Source organism: Camponotus vicinus, unplaced genomic scaffold, assembly GCF_025532165.1.
Source record: "Camponotus vicinus isolate PSW18456_S1 unplaced genomic scaffold, iyCamVici1.0 SCAF_1, whole genome shotgun sequence".
Classification (NCBI taxonomy): domain Eukaryota; kingdom Metazoa; phylum Arthropoda; class Insecta; order Hymenoptera; family Formicidae; genus Camponotus; species Camponotus vicinus.
Window position 1 is genome coordinate 24187171 of NW_028141945.1, and position 10101 is coordinate 24197271.

At 38.5% G+C, this 10101-nt stretch overlaps 1 pseudogene; it reads left to right on the forward strand.

Moving 5' to 3' along the window:
- Nucleotides 1-5353: 5353 nt before the first annotated feature.
- LOC145960194 (uncharacterized) lies at nucleotides 5354-5749 on the forward strand (annotated as a pseudogene).
- The last annotated feature ends 4352 nt before the right edge of the window (nucleotides 5750-10101 follow it).

Consider the following 10101-nt stretch of genomic DNA (forward strand, 5'->3'; position numbering starts at 1 on the left):
GAGAGCTAGCAAATCAATCGCATAACTTGTACTATAGTCTTTCAATGTTTTTTCCGTTTGAGACGTGCTGATGCCAGGTACATTGAAAGACTATAGTACAAGTTATGCGATTGATTTGCTAGCTCTCTAGACGCGTTGCTCCTTGCGACTTCATCTATTGAAACCATAATTAATTACTTCTTCTCGAAATTACTTCTCGATTATGGCAACGATAACTCCAGAAAAAGCTGCTCAAGTTGTTGCTTTAATTGAAGATGGCAGAAGTCGAAGATACGTTGCTGAGGCACTTGATCTGTCAGTGTCAACTGTGCAACGTGCTTATGCCAGGTACTTAGACACCAATTCTTTCAAGAGGAGGCCTGGTTCTGGGCGCCCTCGACGTACCAATGAAAACGATGACCGATTTATTGTTTTAAATTCATTAAGAGACAGACATCGAACAGCTGTTCAAATTCGAAACAATTTAAGGGATGTCCACAATTGCAATGTATCCGTTGACACCGTTCGGAGAAGATTAGCGGAACAAAATCTGTTTTCGCGCAGGCCAGCGGCTGTACCTTTTCTTACAGGTCGTCATCGCGTAGCTCGACTCAATTTTGCAGTTGCGCATAGAGACTGGAATTACGCAGACTGGGGCAAAGTACTCTTTAGCGATGAATCTCGTTTTTGTCTCTATTCTCCAGATGGACGAGAACGAGTTTATCGTCGTCGTGGAGAACGATTTGCAGATTGTACTGTAAGTGAAAGGTACAGCTACAATGGAGGCTCTGTGATGGTTTGGGCAGGTATTTCAGCGGACGCTCATACAGATTTGCACTTTTTTGACAGGAACATGAACGCAGATGTATACGTGGAAGACATACTCCTTCCGTATGTTGTTCCGTATGCACCCTTTATCGGAGAGAACTTCTTGTTTATGCAAGACAATGCTCGACCACACACTGCGAGAAGAGTGTTTGATTTCCTCGATGAAGTTGGCATAAATCGACTTGTTTGGCCAGCAAGTAGTCCGGATTTAAATCCCATTGAGCATTTGTGGGACAATCTCGGCAAGAAAGTACGAAATCACGTACCTGCACCTCAGTCACTGCAAGAACTTCAAAGAGTTCTTCAAAATGCATGGGATGCAATTACGCAGGATGAAATAAAAAGACTAATACAGAGTATGCCTGATCGTATGAATGAGGTAATACGCGCACGAGGAGGTCATACCCACTATTAATACACATATGCGTGCGCCCGTACACACACACACACACACACACGCCACAAGGAGGGTTTGGAGTCTTTAAATACTGTGGAGCTGACGAACCACGGGGTCCTTATCCTTGTGGTATACAAACGAGCACACATACACACACACACACACACACACACACACCACAAGGAGGGTTTGAAGTCTTTAAATACTGTGGAGCTGACGAACCACGGGGTCCTTATCCTTGTGGTATACAAACGAGCACACACACACACACACCTAAATTAAATTGAAATTATGTGCAACCATTTTTTTTCAAAATAGCGGATAAATGAAAGCATACAAAACCGATAAATAAAGGTTCCCGCTTTGCTCCAGTGCGTGGCGTGAATCAGGTATCGCAGCCCAATGGGACGAAATGCATGTGAAAGTGTGGAGTATCACCTTTACAATGCTTTTTTACCGAGCTCGATACGATAATTATTCGCTGAGCTGCAAATTGAAGAAGAAAAAAGAGCGTTTTTAATTAAATTCGGAATAACTCAGCGAAAAATCATCGTATCGAGCTCGGTAAAAAAACATTTTAAAGATAACACTCCACACTTTCACGAGCATTTGGTCTCATTGGGCTGCGTTACCTGATTTACGCCGTGCACCGTCCCAAACTCGATCCTTTAATAATCAATTTTACATCCTTTCACTTCCTTATCCGCCATTTTGAAAACAATGGCTGAGCATAATTGCCACTTAAATATTCTTAAAGTGGACATTACAGCCTTCATTTTGTTTTTTTAAACATATTTTTATCATCATTATTTACCAAGTTATGATCATTTAAAATTTGATGAAATTTTCTCAAATTTTAGGTGTACCGCTTTTTTTGCGGGTGAGTGTATATATATATATATATATATATATATATATATATGTATATATATATATACAGGGCGATCCTGAAAAACGATCCGTCTATAAAATGACGTATTCCTGACACCATTCTAAGACAATTTTTCCTTTACCAAAATTTGATTTGAAGCGTAGTTTTTGAATTATGAGCAAAAATAGTTAGTAAATCACGCGTCGGGTACAGAAAACAGGCAGGAGCGGCGCGGCGTGCCGCGAGCGCGGGCGCAGCTGACCGCCCGACGGGTGATTATCACCGCATGAGTCGCTAACTATTTTATCTTATAACATAAAATTATGCTTTAAATAAAATTTTGGTAAAGAAGAAAATGTCTTAGAATTACGTCAGAAATACGTGTTCCTTAAAATAACGTTATTTTAATAATGAAAAGTTGTTCCGGATCGCCTGCCGTCCGACGTTGCAATCAGCTGATTGCTACACGCGATGTGTGTATGGCGGAGTGTGTGCGTAAGAGAGAGAGAGAGAGAGAGAGAGAGAGAGAGAGAGAGGGAGGGTAGGAGGGACAGACATTCATACACACGCACGCACTTTTTTTCTCGCTCTCTTTCTCTCTTTTACGCAACACTCATACACTCTCTCATTCAGTCTCTCACTCACACTCTCTCGGTCACTCACTCACTCACTCACCTGCTTACTCACTTGCTCACTCACCTTGTAGCAGCGTAGCGAATCTTCATGCTATGTATTGTTGTTATCTGCTGCACGGTTATGATTGCTAGAGATGCGCGACACATCGAAATTTTTTCGATTATTAGTCTCACACTCGATTGACACAATACAGATTACAAGATAACGAGTTTACTGTTTATTCACTCACTATTGATTTATCGATACCAAAAATTACTTTCAAAGAAGCGCGAATGCAAACAGCACATGACTCGACGCGAAGCGACGGACCGCGGAGACTGCGCGATCACAAGAGTTATGTTGCCAGAAACGCGACACGCGACATCTAACAAACGACTTGCGCGTGGCGCGTGATTGACGCGAGATAAGACGAACGATCGGCTAAAACCTTCGCATTGCGAATGCGGTAGAAAACATGAAACGTATAATGACATACTTAAAAAATTAATTATTTATTATAAATAATAACTATTTCTAATTATAATAAATAATTATTATTTTAAAAAGCATGTGTTGTACGTTATTACGTTTTCGAAATTATTGCATTCACGATGCGAAGATTTAAGTCAATCGCAAGAATAATGTAATTTTAATTCTTTCGCCCTGTATATAATGTAAAATTTTAAGAAATTATTTCAAGCCTCATAACTCAAAAAGTACTTAACGAAAAGGTACTTAATTATAGTGTTTTGGAAAGCTCTCGAGATAAGCTACAAGAATATGTAATGACAAATAGTAGGTTCCATTAAAAAAAATTGAGGTGACCTTCATGTGACCTTCAAATAACTCTTCAAGGTCAAACCAATGATACCATCTTATGGCCCCCTCGAAACCATAAAACTTTTGTCTGAATCATTTTTCCGTATCTGTCTTAGGTACAAAGAAATTTGGGTGCATAGATTAAAATGGCCCACCCTGTATAATTGTTTAATGAATTTTATTATAAACTTTTTATATTAACTTATTTCTAAGTATCTTTTCTTTGGCATAAGAGGCACGTTTACTATATAAAGAGATATTCTGATTATAAGAAAAGTAATAAGGGATTAAAAAAAAAATGATTTATACGTTTTCTGTATATTCACATAATGTAGTTTGAATCAAGCGATACATAACGCCGTACTGTTTTTGTACTAGTATAAATAAGTAAAAATTTACGGTAGCACATACATAACTAAAATAAGTAATATAATTAATTGTACGAGAATTTTTCTGCATTGATATAGCGAAATCCAATTAAGTTTATTTGTGCTTCATTTCTGATCTTTAATTTGTACGCGTCAGCGGTGAGCGAGTACCACGTTAATCAATGTACATGCGACGTGTGCCGGTTCGGATATTGCGTTCGCGGAGAAGATTCTAGATGTATAGAGAATTGTGTGTGAGCGTTACGTTCGGAAATCATTTCCGCCCAATCCTGGGCATTCGCGCGGAGACAGTCAACCGTACCGGTCGTATTACGTTTTTTTTTTGCTCTACTCGCTCTTTTGTAGTTCTGTGATTTACTCATTAAAAGTTATTGCTTTATATATACTGATATTCATTTAAACCTCTCCATGATCCATCAACAGGTTATGGGCCCAGTGCACGTTTAGTGAGGTTTAAAACGTTGTGAACAGTATAAATAAACTTTGAAGAAAGTGCTACGTGGCAACGGTCGAAACGAACATGGCGGTGGAAATGTTCGGAAGAGGCATCACCAGGTTCAATGGAACAGACTTCCAAACCTGGAAATTCGAAATTAAGCAAGCTCTTGTTGCGCACGGTTTGCATGATATAGTGGACGGAACCAGAGCAAGACCCGCCGGCGATGACGCAAATGTTGCGGTCAAGGCCTGGGTGAAGGACAACGCAAAAGCGATGAGCCTGATCGCATCTTCGGTCGAGAGAGAGCAGCTGCAAGGCCTGACAAACTGTACGTCTGCTGAAAGTATGTGGAGTACATTAACGAGTATTTATGAGAGGAAGTCATCGTCGAGCAAATTGCTGCTACTTCAGAGATACCACGAGTATCAAATGAAGTCGGAAGACACTGTGATACAGCACGTCACTAACGTCCAAAAATTGGCCAGTCAGTTGAAGGATGCTGGTCATGAAGTGGCCGAGATGGACATAATGGCAAAAATACTGGGTTCACTGCCGGCAAAGTATAGCATGCTAAGCACAGCGTGGGACAGTGTTCCAGTGGCGGATCAAACTGTTGGAGTGCTACTTGAAAGATTAATTAAAGAGGAAAGTCGGTTGACTGCAGATGATAGTGCCGCAAATGCCCTCGCCGCTGTAAAAATCTGTGATAAAAAGAAAGGTGCTCGAAGCGACAAGGACACACACTTTAAGAAAAGGAGTGATCGACAAGGAAAAATGGCCGTGGAATGTTACTACTGCAAGAAGAAAGGACATTTTGCGCGAGATTGCTACAAACAGAAGTAAGTAAATCTCTAGATACAATAAAAGTAATATTAGACAGTTTAAGTAAAGTGTTTGAAATAACTATTGGCGACGGTAGTTCATTCGTTGGCATGGAAATTGTACGTGATCGAGCCAAGAAAACTATGTTTGTTCATCAAACCACATATCTCACTCGTATTATTAAGAAATTTAATATGGCCGATGCGAATGCTGTAAGTGTACCTGCGGATCCACATGTAATTCTAACCGTCGCTGATCTAGAGTGTCACGAACTGAGTAATGTACCTTACAGAGAGGCGGTGGGCTCTCTCATGTTCCTTGCGTTAGTTACTCGACCGGATATTGCATATGCGGTAAATGTTGTTAGCCGATTTGTTAACAGACCTAATAACAGTCATTGGTTAGCTATTAAGAGAATCTTTAAATATTTACTTAGTACTATAAGTTGCGGCCTGTTTTATGAAAGTCAGGATAATGGAGAAGTACTAATCGGTTACTCCGACGCCGATTTTGCCGGCGATGTTGATACGCGTAGATCAACTACAGGGTACATTTTTAATATTGGTACTAAGCCTGTGACATGGTCGTGACATTGGTTTGACCTTGAAGAGTTATTTGAAGGTCACATGAAGGTCACCTTCAATTTCTTAAATGGAACCTACTATTTGTCATTGCTTATTCTTGTAGCTTATCTCGAGAGCTTTCCAAAACACTATAATTAAGTACCTTTCCGTTAAGTACTTTTTGAGTTATGAGGCTTGAAATAATTTCTTAATTTTACATAAACCGTAAAATATCTTGTAAAATATTCATTTTTCGATTATCTTACCTTAATACTTTTATGTACAAAATAATGAGAGGAATCAATTGGTGTAAAGAAAACACATAGTTGTTTTTAAGAAAAAATATGGAATTGTTAAAATTGCAAATTACATATTTTTTCTTCAAAACAACTATGTGTTTTCTTTACACCAGTTGATTCCTCTCATTATTTTGTACGTAAAAGTATTAAGGTAAGATAATCGAAAAATGAATATTTTACAAGATATTTTACGGTTTATGTAAAATTAAGAAATTATTTCAAGCCTCATAACTCAGAAAGTACTTAACGAAAAGGTACTTAATTATAGTGTTTTGGAAAGCTCTCGAGATAAGCTACAAGAATATGCAATGACAAATAGTAGGTTCCATTTAAGAAATTGAAGGTGACCTTCATGTGACCTTCAAATAACTCTTCAAGGTCAAACCAATGATACCATCTTATGGCCCCCTCGAAACCAAACAACTTTTGTCTGAAACATTTTTCTCTCCCGGGCTTGGTTTTCGAGTTATTCTCCATTAAAGGTTAAAATGGTCCACCCTGTATATATTGTATCTTATTTCTATAAAAAAAACAATCGCCAGCGTTGCAAGGTCTGGATCAAGAATGCATACGGAAATTATGTCTAATCAACAAACAGCTGTATTATCCATATTTATGAAGCGATTTTCAAAAATCTATTAAGATTGATAAGCTAATAATATTCATATAAATGTATTTTCGTCTCTTTAATTTCGTCGAACTAGAAACGAAAGTAAAGCATATACAAATACAAATATATATATATATATATATATATATATATATACAAGAAATTAAAAAAACACGAAGATCCGCAAAAAACTTGCTTTAAAATATAGAATTAAATTGTATAAACCATTCATTATATGCAAGCTCTTTATCAAATATTTGCAACGTGGGTATCGAACTTATTATTCTTAATATCAAATAGTATTTATCAGGGATGGGAAAGTTACTTTTTAAAAGTAACTCGTTACCGTTACTCGTTACCGAGTAAAAAAAGTAAGTCGTTACCGTTATTAGTTACTTATTTTTAAAAGTAACTAGTTACCGTTACCGTTACTTTTCCTTTTTAATGTTAAAACAAGATAGAATTAAATAAAAAATTTACTTTGGTAATATTAAAATATTAATAAAAGCAACAAATTTTTTATTTTAAATTTACAAAACCGTAAAAAATTTAAAGAGCTATAGATTTTAAAGCACTTAACATGTAACTTCACATGTAAATAAAAAATTTTAATTTCCATTAAATTGATAAATACAGCTAAATTTACATTCTTTTTATGCGCTTTCGTCTGATATTACGTCAAACTTAAAAGCTGGCCAATCACATCCATTCCTCAGAAGAATGGAATAACTGTGATTGACCAATGATGTCATTAATCGCTCTCAGAGGTGTCTGTGAAACCGGCACGACAATCTACGAATTTCAAAAAAATACTAAGAGTTCTAATAGCACTTTTCATAGTTCTACAGTTCCTGAAAATTAATAAATAATTAAATAATTATTTATAAAATGATAAACGGTCGGAACTCTGCGCAAAAATGTTTCTAAAGAATAGAACTGTCCAGAACTGCCGTTAAAACTAGGGAAAATCATCAGCACGACACATTTTCACTAAGTGTCGTGCTGGCAAGAACATTAAAAATTCATAAAAAATTATTAATTTTTGGAATATCGATCTGAAATTGCATATATAGGCTGAACTATAACAGAACTATCGGAAACTCTTACTAAAAATAATAATATTCAACGCGTTTTGGTATTTTAGAGGGAAGAGTGTCGTGCTAGATTCGCGAAGTTAGCACATTTGTTCGATTTCGATTTTTTAATATAAGGAATGCGGAACTCTTTTTAATTTTTATCAGGAACTGTAGAACTATGAAAAGTGCTATCAGAACTCTTAGTATGTAACGGGCGGTTTTTCGTGTACCGCGGAAACGCAATTATATGGATAGCCGTCGGATCCAGGTGGCGGAATCAATAATTCGGTAACGCGGAAATGTGTGTGCAATAAGTCTTTATTGTTTCCTGTGTAAATGTACAAATGTGTTGTGTATGCGCGTGTATATGTGCGTGTATAAATGTATATGTACAGATGCGTTGTGTGTGTGTGAATGTGTATGCGCGTGTATAAATGTATATGTACAGAGGTGTCGAGTGTGTGTGTGTATAAATGTACCAATTATTTCCGGGCGCGATGCACTCGCCCGTTTCCCGGTATCGGCGCGTTATCGCTTTCTTGCGACTCGTCGGGCGTGTTTTTGTCGCGGTTTTTATGCACGGTTCGTAGCGCTCAGCTGTTCGGCTTTAATTCGGTCGGCTTTAATCTTATTTGATATTCGGCTCGTCTCTTAATAATTCCCAGATGGATTGCGGGTTTTTGGAAGGCGTCGCGACGCTAGCGAGCGTCGGAGGCGGCTCTCGTTCCACCTCGTGAAGGCGCGATGCCTGATAAGGATCTTGGTTCGGAGGCGATTTCACAGGCGCCGATATCGATCGGCGGAGGCAGCGTTCTCACTACCTTCTGGCCTTGTTATTCTCGCAAGGATTTCTCTGAGCTGCTTTGCTTGCCTTCTGACTAGCTTGACGCTTGAGAGGATCGCAAGGATCTGTCTTGTTATGCCGTCGAGAGCCCGTTTTATACTCGGCTAATTACCCGCGCCAGCGTATTCGGTAATTACTCCCACCGAGCGGCGGTAAAAATCGGAGCGGTTCGGGTCCGCCCGTGGGAGTTCGGGATGCCGAACGCGGGTTCTCAGCCGCCGGTAACGGCTCCCGACGGTAGTCTCTCAATAGTTGAGAGTCCCTGCCCGGTTGTTCTCTAAACGTTAAAAAATGGGCGCACTGCGCCTCTGCCATTGCCCGACCGATGTTCGTCGGGCGGCAGCTTCCGGCCGGTGTTCGCCGGGAAACGATGCATTCGGGGGTGCATCGTTACAAGTATTTTTTTGAAATTCGTAAATTGTCGTGCCAGCTTCACAGACACCTCTCAGAGCTATAAATTTCATCCGGCGATAACACACGCCGATATTCATATAGAATTCTATTCTTATATTTAAAATAATTTTAAGTATCTTAGATTACTTCTTAAGGTTCCGTTTAGTTAGTAAAATAAGTTATATAATAAGTTATATAATAAATAGTTATATAACATTTTCCAACTTACTTAAGACGATCTTAAATATAAGATTGAATTATGAATACTGGCCGTCGTTACCGGCAGGAACACCCATGCCGGACAGGTCGAAGGAGAAGAGTCAGACTAAGAGAGATACCAATATTATTTATATATTAATATATATTAATTATTTATTATATGTATTAATATATTAATTAATACATATTAATTAATATGTAATATTATTTATTATATTGTTATATAAATATTTTTGAATAAAATGAATTATTAATATTTTTGAGTAAAATGAAGCAAAAGAGACAATAATCGAAAGAATAAAGAAAAATAGGGTAAATCTTTACTTTAACTTACCCACCTCCAATGACTTTGACTTTGACATATGTTGTCAAGGTCACTACCCTGAGTGACCTCCAAAAAGTTTTAGCCGTCGGTCATTGTTTATTACAAAGTTATAAACAAATAAAGTTTGACGAATTATATGGATACAATGGATACATTACTTAGCATAGAAAATTACAAACCCATGAGAGGTCCATCAGAAATGTATGTGTACACATACACACACATACACACACACACGCGGGGGGGGGTGCAAGGGGGCCTTCGGCCCCTCTCCCGCACCACCCCGCCGGTAGGCTAGGTGGACGTTGCTTTGATACAATGGACAGATGTTGTAAGTTGTAAAGCGAGGTCCACCTTGCCTACCGGCGGGGTGGTGCGGGAGGGGGGGCCGAAGGCCCCCTTGCACCCACCGCGCGCGCGCGCGCGCGTGTGTGTGTGCGTCTTGTGTGTGTACACATACGTTCCTGATGGACCTCTCATGAGTTTGTAATTTTTTCATAAGCAACATGTTCACTATTTGACAACTTTGAATATACTGAATGTTTGATATACTGCGAAACACTGTGTAATAACACGTTTATATATTTCTGATATAGCTTACTTATTTCACTTG